A 19,863-nucleotide genomic window follows, 5' to 3' on the forward strand; every position below is an offset into this window, starting at 1 on the left:
AAAAAAATCGCGATTTTATAATAAGAAAATATCAGGAAAAAGTGTTAATTTCAGAAAATACAATCATTTCAATAAAATTTCTGATTTGCATAAAATCGCTAATAGAAAATCGCCAAGTTTCACAAAAAAACCTAATTCAGGAAAAAAAACATAAATAAATTTAAAAAAAAAAATGGCAAATCTCATATAAATAAATCGCTAATATTATAAAAAACGCCACTTCCACAAAATATTTATAATTTTTTTGATAACAGAAAAATCGCTAAATTCTCAAGAAATTTCTAATTTCAAAATATCGCTTATTAAAAAAGTATTTACATAAAATCGCTCATATTACAAAAATACAATTTCACTTAATATTTACAGTTGTACAAAACAAAAGTTTTAAAAACTATAGTTCACAAGGAAATTTCTAATTTAATAAAAAAATTTTATGATTTCACAAAAATTGTATATAAAATCGCTAAAAAAAATCGCCAATTTAAAAAAGTTCACAAAAAAAATTTTAAAAAATTATTTTTGTAAAATTGAAGATTTTAAATAAAATCAGAAAAAAACTAGTTTCACAAGAAATTTCTAATTTAAAATAATTGCTCATTTAAGAAAAATTTTACATAAAATCGCCAATTTAAAAAAGTTCATAAAAATTATTTTAAAAAATAATTTTTGTAAAATTGGAGATTTTAAGTAAAATCAGAAAAAAAATTGTTTCACAAGAAATTTCTAATTTAAAATAATTGAAAAAATAGCATGAACAAGATTTAAAAAACGCTTAGTAATTAAAATTAGCGTTTTTTTTAATAAAAAAAATTTTAAAAGCTTTTCTAAATTGGCGATTTTTTTTCAGCGATTTTATGTAAAATTATTTTGAATAAGCGATTATTTTAAATTAAAAATTTCTTGTGAAGTAATACTTTTTTCTGATTTGTTTTTTGTGTAAAATTTTATTTAAAATCTCAAATTTTACAAAAATCATCAATTTCACTAAAACTGCATAATTTCAAAAAATCGTTAATATCGCCGACATTATAAAATTCTCCAAATTTACAAAAAAAAGACATAATTTTCCAAAAAGGTGCAAAAAAATCGCTAAAAAACAATTTAACAAAAAATATCTAATTTTATATAAAAACAAGTTAGAACGGTATATTCGGCTTTGCCGAATCTTAAATACCCTGCACCTGCATACATATTTTTTAGGTTGATATATATGGGAGCTATAACCAATTATATGGGGATTAGTTATGACGAATTTCAACTTAATAGCGATATTTATAAGATATTTATGCTAATTTAAGTGATTTTCGGAAGTGAACTTTATATGGGGGCTATGGTCAAATATGGGCCGATCCACAAAAAATTTAGTGATGTGATTTCTTTTAGCACGAAATTTATTTTTGCTGAATTTTGTATGGATACTGCAATTCTGAAGGCATTTATAGACCATGGAACCATATTTCGGGAAGAAATTTGTATGGGGGCTAGGAGAAATCATGAACCGATTCTTATAATTTTCAACAGAGTTAGTCCTTTTATTATAAAAATAACGTGTGTAAAGTTTTATGGTATTATCTGCAATATATTTACACAAATAACCAAAAATATGTGAAAATTTTAAATTTTATTTTTAGGATGTCTCACATTTTGGTTCATAGCTCTGGTTCTACTGAACCGATTTTACTGATTTTCAATACCAAACTGCATAGGTCAACAATAAACATATTTTTTGCAAGTCTACCAATTTTGTTTGCGTATTTTGGAAGTGAGCGTGTTTTACACAGACACACAGACGGACATGGCTCAATCGACTTAGAATTTCATAAGGATCAAGAAAATATATACATACTTTGTTGGGTCTCAGATGAATAAAAAAAAATTCAAAAATAGAAAATTTTAAAAATTTTTTATTTCTTGAAAAGCTCAAACTTTTCACCTTCACCACAACTGCATTATATCAGAAAAGTCACTAATTTCACTAGATATTATATAATTCGCCAAATTTACAAAAAACAAAACAGAATTTTCAAAAACATTTTTCTGTTTGAAAAAAAATTGCAGAATCGTCAATTTCACAAATAATTTTAATTTCAGAAAAAATCGCTACAAATTTTTTTTTTTTCAAATTTTTTAATTTCACCTAAAATCGCAAAAAAGGTCACAGAGTCGTCAATTTCAAAAGTAATTTTAATTTCACAAAAAATCGCTATAAAATTTTTTTTTGAAAAATTTTTAAATTTCACCAAAAATCTCCAATTTAACAAAAAATCTTTAGGTTTCAAAAATATCATACATTTTAAAAAAATCTTCAATTTCGCAAAAATTAAACGGTTGCGGGAAAAATAAACATTTCCACCAAAAAAAAAATGCTAATTTTACAAAAACTTCCTGATTTTTTTATTCTATTTATAATTTCCCAAAAATCTTTTAGTTAGAAAAACTTTAAAAATTATTTTTATAGCTCCAAAATTAAATGAAATTATAGCGGTAATGTTTAATATTTAACATGTTTTGTTCTTAAAATTGATTAAATTACAAAACGTAAAACACAACAATTTCTTACTTTTCTAATTTTAGTACAAAAAAAAAAAAAATTATTAAAAAGATTGCTGAAAAATAAAGTCATAAAATCATCATTATTTTTTTTGGAAGAGAAAAGCTAAATTGATGGATGTATTCAATAAATAAATTGTGCTGTTCTATATATTTCCACTTTATTTATAAATATATCTTTTATTTTATGGTTGCTTTTTATCAATAATAATAATTTTGCCTGGCTTGCAACAACTTACTTGCTTGGGTTAATGGTTGATGATGATGAAACGAAAGAAAAAGAAAAAAAAAAAATTGGCAATTGTACAAAAAAACATCTGATTTCAATGAATGTTTGTTTGTATGCAATTAACTGTATTGACATGTAAACATTGCAAAGGCAACAACAGCAGCAACAACAAAAACTAAGGCATTGACAACAACCAGGAGCATAATGAAAACAAAGATAATAAAAAAGAAAGGTGAATAAACGTTTTATTTATTATGATGATGACTGTGATGTTGTTGCTTGCATACAACACTGTATAGAGAATAATAACAGCAACAACAACAATAACAACAATCAGAAAATGAAAACAAAAGTTGGCAAAGCGAATTACAGGCAGCACACATTCATAGATACAGTAGGTTAATTTAACAACTTTGAAAACATAGAAATGTGACTAATTGAAAGCAGAAATATAGGATAGAATAGTTTTAATAGAAATAATTAAATAATTTTAAACATTAGGTTATAATTTAAAGAGAAATTTAATAAATTCTAAGAATATTTTTAGGAAAATTTTAAGAATTTTTTTCTTAATGTTTAAATGACATAATTTTTAAATCTTTTGCTTACAAATTTTATATAAAAAGAAGTCTTTGCCCTTAGCTTGACTTAATTTACTTTTGTTATTTATTTATTTGATTGTTTGTTTTCACATAAATTTATTAATTCGAAAATTTTCCACACACACTTTTAATACTAAAAATACCTAATAAATATTATAATATTAATAATTTATTCAACAAAACAATTAACAAGTTTACAAAAGATTACAAACAAACTCAAAAATAATAATAATAATAAAAAAAATGTAAAGAACTCCACCCTTTCACTTAAAGGAATTAATTGACAATTAAATTCAATCAAAATAATGTGTGTGTTTAAGTTAAAAGCGGCGGTCACAATATATAAATTAATAAACAAAAAAATAATAAAATTAATCAGTTTGTATTTATATTGAAATGAATATAACAACAAACAAATAAAAACAATTACGATAATAATAAAATTATGAAAATAGAAAAAAGTATTTATTGAACAATTAATAATTTGTTGCAACAGTAAAAGCTAAAACAAAAAATAATTTTCCAAAAAAAATCAGTTCAAAAATCTTTTACCCAAAAATTTGTTTAAGAGAAATAGGAAGGAATACATGATTTGAAATGTAATTTGAAGCATATAGTCAGTAAACAGACTCTTTGACAGCAGTGCCTAACTCTTTATTTGTGTAAAAACACCTAACTCTATCCAGCAGTTAAGCAAGTAGACAATGTACCCCTTATAGACAGTAATTGTCACTAAGGTCTGATTTGCATTTTATATATTTTGTGTCATTTGACACATATGTGCTAGAACTAGTTCAAATTATAAAAATTTCCTTGTATATTATACGAAAATGTAATAAAATTCATTAATTTTAAACAAAAATATGTAAAAATTTAACTTTTGTATATTCGCCTTGTTGTCATTTCTCTGTGAGTGTCTGTTATAGAGTTACCAACTTTTGTTGGGTGAAAAAAATGTTGTTTATTCTATTAAAAGCTCGATTAAGCATAAATTCCATATTTTTAGCAAATTTGTAATGAATCTTTAAAACTTTAATGCATATTGTTGCCAATTGTCTACATTCCAGTTCCACTTAATTTTAGGCGAATATAAGCTTGATACTAATTCAGATTCTGATTCAGAAAAATCAAATGGGGTACGAAAAGTTTCAGCTAACGAAATTCTAAATCAAACTAAAGCTAAATGAAATATAGTAAATAAAAATCCACTAAATATTTGATACTTTATAGAAAAATAAAAGTTAAAATCATGCATTTAAGGGTTAAGGAAAAATTATTTTCAATCATTTTTACCCTTTACTGTTTATTTAATTGTGTGGCCATAAGATTGTTTTGCTTATAAAATAAATGAAAATAAATAAATAAATGATGTTGTTTTTGTCATTTGTGCTGCTGTAAACATTGACAGACAACTTGGCACCGTAATTATTTGACACAAAGAAAAATAATTGCTTTGTAAAATAATTTTTTAAAGATTTTTTCTTTTTTTTTCATTTAAAACAAAATAAACAATTTAACAACTAATGATGATTGCACAGCTAAATTATATTTAAGGCTAAAGAAATACCTATAATTTATTATTTAAACATAAAGAAGAGGGAAAAAAACACCACAAAGAACTAAAAAAATTATGAGGAAAAATATGATAATATCGCTAAAATAAAACAGAACAAAAGAAATAAAGGAATACAAATTACGAAAAAAAAAATATTCCATTATATTTCAGTTATGACACCAACAGAGGCAGATACCAGCATTTGAAATATGGAAAATTAAGCCAGGAAATTACAATAATAAACAATACTATCAAATTACAATATGAAATATTTCTATTCAATTAGTATGCCAAATGTAATTGTAAGCATTTTGCAATTAAACTACAGCAGGGACATTCTACACATTTATATTTATAATACGGCAGCTCTTAATCAAAATGGCAATGTCATACAACAACCATTTAGGAAAAAGGTAAACAAAACAAACAAATGTAAACATACAACTGCAGATTAACTTAAGAAGTATGAGTGAAGGAGGAAGAGAGTGAGAGAGAAAGGTGTTGCCAACTAACTAACTTGTTATGTAGAAGTATCAAAGGGTTAAAGACAGATAAGAGGTAAATTGTTAAAAAAAGCTTGTTAAAACAGGAACTAATTTAGGAATCTAATCTTAATTAAAATAAAATCACTGATTTCTTAAAAAAATTTAACAAAAAATTCATAAATTTTACAAAGAAAACATAATAAACAAGAAATATTTATAATTTGAAAAAGGAAATCAAAAATTTTACAAAAAATTTAAAATTTTACAAAAAAAAGTAGCAATTTCAAAACAAAATTTTGGCAATTTAAAACAAATTTTATATTTTATATAAAACTAAAAATCGCCAACTTTAAAAAAGTCACCAGTGCTAAAATCATTAATTTTACAAATATTTATATTTTAATAAACATCAAAAATTCCACTAAAAATCCTAATTTTCAAATTGAAACTTTTACAAAGAAAAATCTTCAATCTTATAAAAAAAACCGACCGCGATTACACAAAAAAAAATGAATAATTTTACAAATATTTATATTTTACTAACAACAATTTCACATAAAATCGTAACTCTTAAATCAAATCGAAACATTTACAAAGACAAATCTTCAAAATTAATTTAAAAAAAATCTCCAATTTATTAAGAAAAATCATGAATTGTTGGTTTTTTATTTAAAATAATCTTGAATTTTACAAAAACTAACAATTTCCAATAAAAATCTCTCAAAAAACATCGCTTATTTTATACAAAATCTTTATACAACCTGAACCATTTTTTTAAAATTTAAAATGAAAATGGAAAATAATAAAAAATCCTAACACTTACATATTTTAACATTTATTTTACTCCCAAGACAAACATTAAAAAACCATCTAAAACTAATAAAGCAGCTCCATTCACAATCAAGTAAACAAACAATTAACTTAACCCTTAAATGCATGATTTTTACTTTTATTTTTCTATAAGTATCAAATATTTAGTTGATTTTTATTTATTATATTTCCTTTAGCTTTAGTATGATTAAGAATTTCTTTAGCTGAAACTTTTCCTACCCCATTTGATTTTGCTGAAGGAGAATCTGAAGCTTATTTTCGTCTAAATGTAGACAATTGACAACAATATGCATTAAAGGGTTAAAAGCCCGCTAATAGAGAATTCTAGCAGAAAATCGTTAAAAAATCCTTTTATAACAAATATTTTTAAGTGATTTATTTTGTATAACTAAACATAAGTGTTAATTTGTTTAAGTTGAATAGGGGGAGGAGTTATTTTACAGCTGCGATTTTTATAAATGAAATTTAATTTTGTTAAATAAAGAAATATCAAATTCTTATTCTAGTAAAAACAAAAAAACACTAAGATATTGTTATTGTAAAGAATTTGTAAAAACTTTAAAATGCATTATGGCTGTTGTTTTATAATATCAAATTACGAATGCAAGACTTTCAACCACAATGATTGTGTTATATATATTTATGTAATTGAAAACTTAAACACTTGAAAATCTAAAGAAAAATATTAAATTTATTGTACAGCTCTTTCTTTTTTAGAAAGACATGTTAATTTTAATTTCATTTATACATAATAGAATTTTGTTTTTATAAATAAGTATTTTGAGGAATATTTTTAGTGTAAAATTTGAAAAATTTTGATTTGTTAGGTTTTTTAGTGATCATTAATTTAAGTTTTAAAGTAATTTTCTATATTTTGAGAATTAAACATGTTAAATTGTTTGAAATATAGGCTGTTGTTAGGCTGCAGAAAAGATATTTCATTAAGATATTAGTTGTTAATATGAAAATATTTAAAGAAAATTTATATTATTTTAAAGAAAAAGATAAATAAATTACTTGAAGTGTAATTTTGTTAATCTCTTCCTTAATTTGGTTTAATTTTAAATCAATTTTCACTTAGTATCTGGCTGTCTTGTTCCCACCTTTCGCAAGTGTTTGTTACTGCATTGCCAACTTTTATTTGGGGGGAAAGCTTTGTTTATTATGTTACCAACCAGCTTTAAAAACATATTTTTAGCATTTTTATTGATTTTTTAAAGAAAAATTACAGTATTAGTTAATGATTTTATATAAATTAATAATTTACTTAAAAACAATCACTATTGAAGGTTCCCCTCTTTAAACGGCAACAAAATTTCTTGCGAATATTATGCGAAATTTGTTTATTTTTTTAGTAATTAGTTGAATAAATGTTTTGATAAGTAATTTTATTTATGTTCCCTTTAATTTTGAACTATTTTTTAAATAAATTTTCACTTAATGTTTTCTGTCTGCTTTGTTAATATTCTTGACTTGGTGTTGCCAACTTTGGGTGGGGGGAAAATGCTAGGTTTATCTGTTAAAATCTTGATTAAACAAAAATTCAAATTCTTTAAACTATTTTTATTGATTATTTAAAGAAAAAACACAGTGTTAGTCAACTATTATAAATAAATTAAGTTTTTGTGCTTGAACATGTAATTTATTTTATTTATTTTAAACAAAAATGTGTAAAAATGACATGAAATGTAATTTTTTGTTAAAATTCCCCTGATTTTTAACAATATTTGAAGACATTTTCACTTCACTGTCATGAGGCAGCCTTGTTGTCACTTCTTTGTGAGTGTTTGATAGAGCGTTGCCAACTTTTGTTTGTTAAAATCTCGCTTAATCCAAAATTCAAATACTTTAAACTATTTTTATTGATTATTTAAAGAAAAAACTTGGTATTAGTCGACTATTGAAAATAAATTAAGTTCTTGTACAGGAAAATGTAATAAAATTTATTTATTTTAAACAAAAATGTGAAAAAATGACATGAAATGTAATTTTTTGTTAACATTCCCCTGATTTTGAACAATATTTGAAGACATTTTCACTTCACTATCATGAGGCAGCCTTGTTGTCACTTCTTTGTGACAACACGAGTTGCCAATATTTTTAGGAAAAAAAGCCAGGTTTATCTGTTGAAATCTCGCTTAATCCAAAATACAAATACTTTAAACTATTTTTATTGATTATTTAAAGAAAAAACTTAATATTAGTCAATTATTATAAATAAATTAAGTTCTTGTACACGAAAATGGAATAAAATTAATTTATTTTAAACAAAAACATGTAAAGATGACTTGAAATGTAATTTTTTGTTAACATTCTCCTGATTTCGAACAATATTTGAAGCCATTTTCACTTCACTGTCATGAGACAGCCTTGTTGTCACTTCATTTTGAGTGTCTGTTAACAGCGTTGCCAACTTTTTTTGGTGGAAATAGCTGTTTATCATTAAAAACCCCGTTTAAACATAAATTCACTTATTTGTGTCATGTGACAGTCTTGTTGTCACTTCATTGTGAATGGCTGTTTTAGAGTTGCCAACTTTTGTTTGGGGGAAAAACGCTGTTTATCATTTAATATCTCGTTTAAATATCTATTCTAATACATTAAGGTGATGATTCTTTAAGGAAAAATCTAGGTTTTAGTTAGCAATTTTATAGAAATTGCTAAAAATTGATTTATTAATGTAAAAAAAAAACCTTTAAAACATTTAATGTTTCTTAAGAATTTTTCCTTTTAAATTTAATTTGATGTTAATTTGTCACAACAATTTAACATTTTACAAAATAATTTTATTGCTTTAACAAAATTTGTTTATTTGCTCGTATTTATCTAAAGATAAGCTTATATGAGCACATATATTAAAATATATTCACGAGTTTTAGTTTAGAAATACAGTAAATATCACGTTGTTTGGTTTTTATTTGGTATTTTTTTTAATTTTAAGAATTTTACAACATTTAAAAGGAATTTGTTTATTTTTTTTTTTTAAATAAAGAAACTACTATTTGTTTTGTAATACTTTTTTTTTTAAACTAAACTGATGATGACATGGCATTGTAAACTCGTGCTATAGTTTCAACTATTATTTGTTTCATTAAAATGTATAAGGTTATATTTCTGTATTAATAAAATGGCAGCTGTGTTTGTCACAAAATCTTCGATTGGCAACTCCTTCAATACATAAAAGGTTGGCAATGTGTATGTGCTGCTAGAAACTAGCAGCAAATATGATAATTTAGTTCAGATGGAGCATAAATAAAAATAATAATGCTTTGATATTCATTAAAACATTGAGTCTATTTTTCTGTTGTCCTAAATATGGACTTTTAGCTCCAAAATACTTTGAGGTTGGGAATTATTTTGAAAGATTTTGTGAAGTAATATTGAAATTATTTATACTTTTATGAAATAAACTCTTTATTTATACAATTATTTCAAACAATTCACAACACTCAACTGAAATGAAATAAAAGGTTTACCGCAATCGCCAACCAAAGCACCAGCCCCTTCCCCTAACTTTATTATACCCCTTTAGCAACTCATTGTGTACAATGTAGAGCAGAAAAATAAATATTTTTAATTTGATAAAAATATATTCTAATTGCTATAATAACAATTACTGATCTCATGATGTTAAGACTCATAAACAATTTTATTGTAAATAAAATACACACAAACAATATTATACCAGATTATAGAAAATTATATTTGAACTGAAATTATGTACTTTTAACATAAAACAATTAAAGCAATTACAGCTAAATGAAAGCAAAACAATTTAAAGATTCAAAATATTACAAATATGTCACGTGCTTTTAAACATTTCGCCCTTACTGTCGAAACAAAATTGTACAAAAAAACACATAAAATGTGATAAATTTTGCTTAAAATATTGTCACATTTTTCGGGTTTTTGTGTTCAGTTGGCAATAAATCAAAATAATTTCATTTACATTATTAAGACACAATAATAAAATCGACTATAACAGCATAATTTCACTTTCGTGTCGTTTTGTTAATTTAAAAATAAGCTTTTATTGCGAATAATTTTTTATACAAAGAGAAAAACACCTGCATTTTTTCTTTTAAAAAAAAACATTTAAATTTTCATGACTTAGAAACACAAAATTCTCAGAAATGATTAATGAATAAAACAAAATTAAGAACAATAATAAGAAAAAAAAAAACACTTTTCAATAAAATATAACTTTAATCGTGATTAAGCCTAAATATAGTATTTATTTATATAAAGTTTGAGGCGCTTTCCTTAAATAATCATCAAACTAACCTACAAATTAGTGAATTTATGTTTAAACGGGGTTTTAAAAGTTAAACAGTGTTTTTGTCCCAAACAAAAGTTGGCAACGCTGTTAACAGACACTCACAAAGAAGTGACAACAAGGCTGCCACATGAAACAAATAAGTGAATTTATGTTTAAACAGGGTTTTGAATGACAAACAGCGTTTTTCCCCCAAACAAAAGTTGGCAACGCTGTATCAACCACTTACAAAAGTGTCAACAAGGTTGCTTCTTGAAAAAGAAATGAAAATGGCTTAATTTATTTTCCATATTTGACTAATACCAAGTTTTTTCTTAAAATAATCAATAAAAATAGTTTAAAGTATTTGAATTTTAGATTAAGCGAGATTTAAACAGAAATACCCGTAACAAAAGTTGGCAATTCGTATTAGCCACTCACAAAGAAATGACAACAAGGCTGTCTTATGATAGTGAAGTGAAAATGGCTTCAAATATTGTTAAAAATCAGGGGAATGTTAACGAAAAATTATATTTCAAGTAATTTTTTACATATTTTTGTTTAAAATAAATGAATTTTATTACATTTTCCTGTACAAGAACTTAATTTATTTTCAATAGTTGACTAATACCAAGTTTTTTCTTTAAATAATCAATAAAAATAGTTTAAAGTATTTGAATTTTGGATTAAGCGAGATTTTAACAAACAAAAGTTGGCAACGCTGTATCAAACACTCACAAAGAAGTGACAACAAGGCTGCCTGATGACAGTGAAGTGAAAATGTTTTCAAATATTGTTCAAAATCAGGGGAATGTTAACAAAAAAATTACATTTCAAGTAATTTTTAATTATTTTTGTTTAAAATAAATGAATTTTATTACATTTTCAAGTACAAAAACTTAATTTATTTATAATAGTTGACTAATACTGTGTTTTTTCTTTAAATAATCCATAAAAATTGTTTAAAGTATTTGAATTTTTGTTTAAGCAAGATTTTAACAGATAAACCTAGGTTTTTTCCCCCCAACATAAGTTGGCAACACCAAGTCAAGGAAGGTAACAAAGCAGACAGAAAACATGAAGTTAAAATTTATTTAAAAATAGTTCAAAATTAAAGGGAACATAAACAAAATTACATATAAAAACATTTATTCAACTAATTACTAAAAAAATTTCGTATAATATTCGCAAGAAATTTTGTAGCCGTTTAGTGGGGACCTTTTATAGTGATCGATTTTACAAAAAATTATTAATTTATATAAAATCATTAACTAATACTGTATTTTTTCGTTAAAAAATCAATAAATATGTTAAAAATATGTGTTTAAAGCTGGTTGGTAACATAATAAACAATGCTTTTTCCCAAATAAAAGTTGGCAACGCAGTAACAAACACTTGCGAAAGGTGGGAACAAGACAGCCAGATACTAAGTGAAAATTGATTTAAAAATATAACAAATTAAGTGATTAATTATTAAAATTACATTTTAAGTGATTTATTTATCTTTTTCTTTAAAATAATATAAATTTTCTTTAAATATTCCCATATTAACAACTAATATCTTAATGAAATATCTTGCTGCAGCCTAACAACAGCCTATATTTCAAACAATTTAACATGTTTAATTCTCAAAATATAGAAATTTACTTTAAAACTTAAATTAATGATCACTAAAAAACCTAACAAATCAAAATTTTTTAAATTTTAAACAAAAAAATTGCTCAGAATTTGTATTTATAAAAGCAAAATTCTATTATGTATAAATGAAATTAAAATTAACATGTCTTTCCAAAAAAGAAACAGCTGTACAATAAATTTAATATTTTTCTTTAGATTTTCAAGTGTTTATGTTTTCAATTACATTGTATATATAACACAATCATTGTGGTTGAAAGTCTTACATTCGTAATTTGATATTATAAAACAACAGCCATAATTCTTAGTGTTTTTTTGTTTTTACTAGAATAAGAATTTGATATTTCTTTATTTAACAAAATTAAATTAAATAACTCCTCCCTCTATTCAACTTATGCAAATTAACACTTATGTTTAGTTATACAAAATAAATCACTTACCCCCATTAACACGAAGCCTGGTTATGCGTTAACTAATAGTTATACTGTCGGTTAAAATTATTTTTGTATGAAAACTGTCAGTATAACTATTAGTTAACACATAACCAGACTTCGTGTTTCTGGGGGTTAAAAATATTTGTTATAAAAGGATTTTTTAACGATTTTCTGCTAGAATTCTCTATTAGCGGGCTTTTAATCCTTTAATGCATATTGTTGTCAATTGTCTACATTTAGACGAAAATAAGCTTGATACTAATTCAGATTCTCCTTCAGCAAAATCAAATGGAGTAGGAAAAGTTTCAGCTAAAGAAATTCATAATCATACTAAAGCTAAAGGAAATATAATAAATAAAAATCAACTAAATATTTGATACTTTATAGAAAAATAAAAGTAAAAATCATGCATTTAAGGGTTAAGTTAATTTTTTGTTTACTTGATTGGGAATGGAGCTGCTTTATTAGTTTTAGATGTATTTTAATGCATGTCTTGGGAGTAAAATAAATGTTAAAATATGTAAGTGTTACGATTTTTTATTATTTTCCATTTTTATTTAAAATTTTAAAAAATTGTTCAGGTTGTTGTATTAAGATTTTGTATAAAATAAGCGATATTTTTTGAGAGATTTTTATTGGAAATTGTTAGTTTTTGTAAAATTCAAGATTATTTTAAATAAAAAACCAACAATTCACGATTTTTCTTAATAAATTGGAGATTTTTGTGAAATTAATTTTGAAGATTTGTCTATGTAAAATTTCGATTTGATTTAAAAGTTCCGATTTTGAATGTGGAATTGTTGATGTTTAGTAAAATATAAGTAATTGTAAAAATATTCATTTAATTTTTTTACAAAATTTTTCTTTTTGTGTATCTTTTTATAAGATTGAAGATTTTTCTTTGTAAAAGTTTCGATTTGAAAATTATGTTTTTTTGTGGAATTGGTGATGTTTATTAAAATATAAATATTTGTAAAATTAATGATCTTAGCACTGGTGACTTTTTTAAAGTTGGCGATTTTTAGTTTTATATAAAATAGAAATTTTTTTGTTAAATTGCCAACATTTTGTTTTGAAATTGCTACTTTGTTTTGTAAAATTTTAAATTTTTTGTAAAATGTTAGATTTCCTTTTTCAAATTATAAATATTTCTGGTTTTTTAATGTATTCTTTGTAAAATTTATAAATTTTGTGTTAAATTTGTGATTTTTTTTAAGAAATCATTGATTTTATTTAAATTAAGATTAGATTCCTAAATTAGTTCCTGTTTTAACAAGCTTTTTTAATAATTTACCTCTTATCTGTCTTTAACCCTTTGCTACTTCTACATAACAAGTAGTTAGTTGGCAACACATTTCTCGCTCTCTCTTCATACTTCATTCATAGTTCTTTAGTTAATCTGTAGTTGTATGTTTACATTTGTTTGTTTTGTTTACCTTTTTCCTAAATGGTTGTTGTATGACATTGCCATTTTGATTAAGAGCTGCCGTATTATAAATATAAATGTGTAGAATGTCCCTGCTGTAGTTTAATTGCAAAATGCTTACAATTACACTTGGAATACTAATTGAATAGAAATATTTCATATTGTAATTTAATAGTATTGTTTATTATTGTTATTTCCTGGCTTATTTTTCATATTTCAAATGCTGATGTCTGCCTCTGTTGGTGTCATAACTGAAATAATGGAATATTTTGTAATTGTTTTGTGTAGTTTTTCATCATTTGTATTCCTAAAGTGTTATTAGCTTGGTTTTTTAAGTAACATTTCAGTTTTTTTTTTAAATTTTAAATTTTTTGTTAGAAATTAACACATTTTGTTTAATATAATAAATGATTTACATTTTAAAGCCAGTAAAAATAACAGCCCTGACATTTTCGTTCATGCAAAATATTTTTAATTTCTTTAACTTTTATATTACTAACTTAAAGTTCACATAAATCACTTTATATGATAAATCGTAACAAATAATTGCTAAAATAAAAGTGGATCCCTTATTTTGGGATTCAGTGCAAGATTGCGATTTAACAAAATTGTTTGTTTAATATGTTTGATTAATTTTAAACAATTGCAATTCTGTTTTAAATTATGTGAATTTTTTCAAGGCTTATTATTGTATTTTGTTTATATAATTAAACATATTTGTTTATTAAATTGTGTTTTACAGAATTTTTAACAATTCCCTTTCATATAATACAAATAATAATCCAGCAAATATGGGTTAAATAAGTCTAGAGCACTAACCATTTGTTTATATTAAAACAAAACTTAAACAAACATGGAGGACACTTGAGTGTTACAAACAAACACTCTGTTGCTTTCGCTCTCACTCTCACTCTTTATAAATATGTATGTGCATATGTAAGTATGTAGCACTCACACGCGAGTATCTATCTCTTTTTGTTTTGTTTTCTTTTTGCCGCAAAATGACAAAAGAAAACAAAATGTAAATAGCAACAACAACAACAATAATAATAATTTCTATGCCTAAATGAAGTCATGCATATTCAATTGAAAATCAATTATAATTTCGTAGCAAGAAAAAAAAAACAACTAAAAGAAATACAAACGAAATTGTTTGTAAGCATTGAGTAGGAAACTAAATAATAAAAGCAACAAGTAAATAAATTAATGCAAATTAAGCTTAAACAAAATAAATAAATAAATTCCTTTAAAAGAATATTTAAAGCATTTATATGTAGTGACGCAAAGTTATATTTTTTCACATTTTTTATAAATATTCAATATGTATGTGTAAAAGTTTTTTTATATTCTATAATTATTTTAAGCTTTTAATAAATCAAATTTATTATTTATGGTTTATTGAAACATTGAATACTATTTAAATTATTATTTTATTATATATAGACGTCCAAATGTCTATTTTAAATTATTTTTTTTATATCAATACTTTATGTTTACTTCATTATTGTTAAGTGTTGATTATTTGTTAGAGTAAAAGTTTTGTAATCTTATCTATAATTATTTGGGGTTTGCTTAAAAATATTTGTATTGTATTGTATGGTATTATAATTACGTTTTTAATGTTCAAAAATAACCTAGGATTGACCTATATACAACAATTATTCCATACCTGTGTTATCATATTCTTAGGTATTAAATATTACAGCTCTGTTAACGAAAAGATCTGGCAATTTCTAAAGCAAATATGGCAACATTAAAATTTACTCCGGTTTGCGTACAACAATATAACGGGTTTTACTAGCGTTGCCAACTAACAGTGTTGCCAGCAAGCAAGCAGAAGAGGTTGGAAAATACAGCAAATTAGTGCTTTTCAAGTGTTTTGGTTGAAAAGTGTTGCGTACTGTTTGCTTTTTAAAAAAATACAGCTTAATTCTCTACAAAAGTTTTTAGGAAAACTGGATTTTATACCCTATTTCTTCCTCAAGTAAATTTTTGGAAATCTTTGAACTTTAAATTTCATTATGAATAAGGGAATAATTTTTAATGAAATTTTAAATTAATTTTCTATGGTAATTTTGTTTCAATAAAATAAAAATACCCTTCAGCAAGAGTGGTAGAGGTATTTCGTAATTTCGACATTTTTCATTTGCGACCTCACAAAGTATATACAGTGGTTGACAAAACAATGGAAACTTTTCCAAATATTCCATTTGTAGCCCAAAACTTAAAATATTTTTTTAAAATAAAAATTTTTTTTTTAGTATTTTACTTGTATAGTTTTATTTATATAAATTAACTGAAAAACAAACAACATAAAATTAACAAAATTAAAAATATTCACTATTTTGCTACTGACAAAACAATGGAAACTTTTAAACTTCTGCAAGAAAGAAGTGTAAAACGAAAATAATATTTAAAAGAACGATGTACATTATTTTATTTTATTTTATTTTTAAATTCACAATTTCTTTTTCTAAGTTTTTCGCATAATTGCTTTTTTTCAAAGTTAACGAAAATGTATAAAGTTAAGATTTGTGAAGACTTAAAAAATAAAATAATTAACGATTTTAAAGCTGGTTTAAAACAAAAAAGTATCTGTGGCAAATATTCAATTAATAAATCAGCAGTTTCAAAAATTTCGTGAGACCGGTTCTGTAAAAACTCTACATTTAGGTGGAATACCTCGTAAGACTACTGCTAGACAAGATAATTTAATAGCGAGAGAGTTCAAGAAATTCCCAAAAATAACTCCTGGAGAGGTTGTTAATAGCCTAAAATTAGAAATAAGTACCCGAACAGTTAGTCGCAGGGCAAATGAGGCTGGTCTTGGTTGCTATCGTCCTGTGAAAAAAAACCACTCATTTCTAAAAAAGAACCGTTCTGCTCGTCTACAATTTGCCAGGGATCATTTAAACCGGTCGACACAGAAATGGAATACTGTCCTCTTTTCCGACGAATCCAAATATAATTTAAGAGGCAGTGATGGGAGAACATTTGTAAGACGACCAAAGAGAAAATAATTAGATCCAAAGTACAAAAATAAGACTGTAAAATTTGGCGGTGGCAATATTATGGTATGGGGATGTTTTTCAGGGCAAGGTATGGGCCCAATTCATATTATAAAAGATACCAAACATGACAGGTATAGGATACAGAACCATATTAAACGATGTTATGTATCCATACGCTGAGGAAAATATACCCCTAGTTTGGAGATTCCAACACGACAACGATCCGAAACACACATCTAGGGTTGTAACCGAATGGTTACAATCCAACGAGATACCAGATCTCAATCCCATAGAAAATCTATGGGAAATTGTAGATCGTAAAATAAGGACCCAAAATTACACCAGGAAGGAAGATTTATCGGAGGCGGTTATAAGGGAATGGCAAAATATTTCAAAGGATACCATTGACTCTTTAATTGGTTCAATGCATCGTCGATGTGTAGCAGTTATAAAAAATAAGGGATACACAACAAAATATTGAGTTATTGCTAAGTTTAGACCATATTTGTTAAAATAATAACTAAGTTTCCATTGTTTTGTCAATGCCGTAATAAAGAAAAGAAATCTTTTAATTTTGTTTTCTCATTTTTAGAATTTAATTAATTATGTCCTTTGTCCTTTGTTTTTTGTTAAATTAAGTTAATAAAAGTATACAAATAAAATACTACAAAAATGTTAAAATTTTTTAAAAAATTATTTCAGATTTTAGGCCACTAATGAAATATTTGGAAAAGTTTCCATTATTTTGTCAACCACTGTATGTATGCTGGATCGTTATAGATAGCGGAGTCGATATAGCCATGTCCGTCTGCATGTTAAAATCAACTTTCCGTAGCGCCTTAATAACTTACATAAGTGATTCATACAACCATACATCGGGAATTCTCCCGGCAACCGAGCCGATTTAACTAAAAATTTTATTTTAAAGCGTAATTTTGTGAAGGGCATATAAGATTCGGCACATTCGAATATAGCTCTCTTACTTCTTTATCCTCAGTTTGTCCGTTTGGTGGAATAAATATGGGATCCAGAACGCGACAAAAAATAGAACAGTTTTTGGCTGCAAAAATTAACGATTTAAAATATAATTTAAAACGATACAGTACAATAAACTGACTTTCTCTTGAGTGTTGTGATGTTGAAATATTTGCATTCGTTTTTTTTACAAGCATGGTTTATCACGCGACATTTCTAAAATGAAATATTTTTTCCTCACATTTGTAATAAAAATTTGTTTAATTAATTTTAACTAAAGCTATGAAAAACACTCAAAACTTATTTAAAAATTGTAATTTTCATAAAATTTTTCTAAAAAAAAATTTTTGACGTCTTTTTTAAAAACGGCGATTTTTAAAAAACTTTCATCCGTTTTAGTGAATAAGATAAAATTGTGTTAAATTTTTAATAATTAATTTAATTTTTAAAAATCTGGGTTCTTTTTCTTCCTAATGCTGCCTTTTTCTTACAATTTTTAGTATACATGGCTAAAACCTGTATAAAACAATGTTAATTTTTCTTAAAATTGCAATTTTTTATAGGTTTAAACATTTAAATTATAATTTATAATCATAATGCTTTATTAATCATGAATATGGCTACACTGTGTTTGAATTTATACCATTTGTAGTATGGCAACCTCAAACACTCAATACAAAGAGAAAGAGAGAGAGAAATTGTTTACATTCACCGTAAAATGGCAACAGCTCGCAGGTTTGTGTTGCCAACTGTTTGAATGGTTAAATGGTATATGTAAATTAAAAATGAAGCGAAATATGCAGAATTTTAACTCAAAACAGCTAAAGTAACCCAAAATTATATAGATTTTCAATAATTTCAAGCGCGACTATTATTAAGGTTAAATTTTTATTAGTTTATCGAGGATTTCAGGTATTAAATTGCATAATTTGGGAAAAGTTCTTAATACAAATTATATTTTCTTAGTTTAAATTAAAATCTGCTTTATTTGGCTGCCTTTCCTTAAACATAACCACTATTTCAACATATGTTTATTTGATCTTCTTTGACTTTTATAACAGCAATAAATAAAATAATTGAACAATGTAAGATTAAATAATAAATGAAGCTACAAATGTAGAATTTTGATTCACTTATATATTCACCCCTATCGGCAATAAAATGTGAAATTTTGTTCCCATCAAATATCCATTTCCCTCGAAGGGAAAATTGCTATCGTGATATTCCCATGAACTTTTCATTCACAATAGTTAATTTTGTTCGCAACAGCTGTTTATTGTTTACAAAATTCGATCTAAAAATTTCACAACAAGGGGAATTTTTTCAAATGAATAAAGTTGATGAACGAAAAAAGGAAAATATTTCATGTGGAATATTGATTCGCGATAGGGGTGATTAATTGTTTGCAAGATTACTGTATTTTAAAACATTTTAAAGTTTAAATTAGCAATTAAATTACATAGTGTGACAAATTTTCTAAATAAAAATTTTATTAAATGAGCTTTATTAACTTGACTAATTTACTATTTTGCTTAAATTTGAAATAGCTCAAGAATTTATCTTCTTTTTTAGTTTAAAATTAATGTAAATTGCTTAAAGGTACTTAAATTAATGTTCTGTTTAATGAAATTATGATTTTTTATACGTTTTAATCTTTAAATTGCACTTTATCTTAAGTACGGCCACGCTAAATACATAACTATAACCTGCCTAGTACGGCAACCTTAAACACTCAGTGCAAAGAGAGGGAGAGATAGCGAATTTGTTTACATTCACTGTAAAATGATTACAGCTTATACATTAGTATTGCCAACTGTTTATAAGCAATCAGTTAAGCTATAAATTAAAAAGCAAGCAAAACAAATTGGTTTTAGA

At 24.8% G+C, this 19,863-nt stretch overlaps 1 protein-coding gene across 2 annotated transcripts in view; it reads left to right on the plus strand.

Moving 5' to 3' along the window:
* SNF4Agamma (SNF4/AMP-activated protein kinase gamma subunit) overlaps positions 1–19,863 on the plus strand; it is a 279,015-nt gene that overhangs the window by 66,307 nt on the left and 192,845 nt on the right. The gene's annotated exons all lie outside the window — the stretch shown is intronic.

The sequence above is a fragment of the Calliphora vicina genome, chromosome 1 (assembly GCF_958450345.1).
Source record: "Calliphora vicina chromosome 1, idCalVici1.1, whole genome shotgun sequence".
Lineage (NCBI taxonomy): Eukaryota > Metazoa > Arthropoda > Insecta > Diptera > Calliphoridae > Calliphora > Calliphora vicina.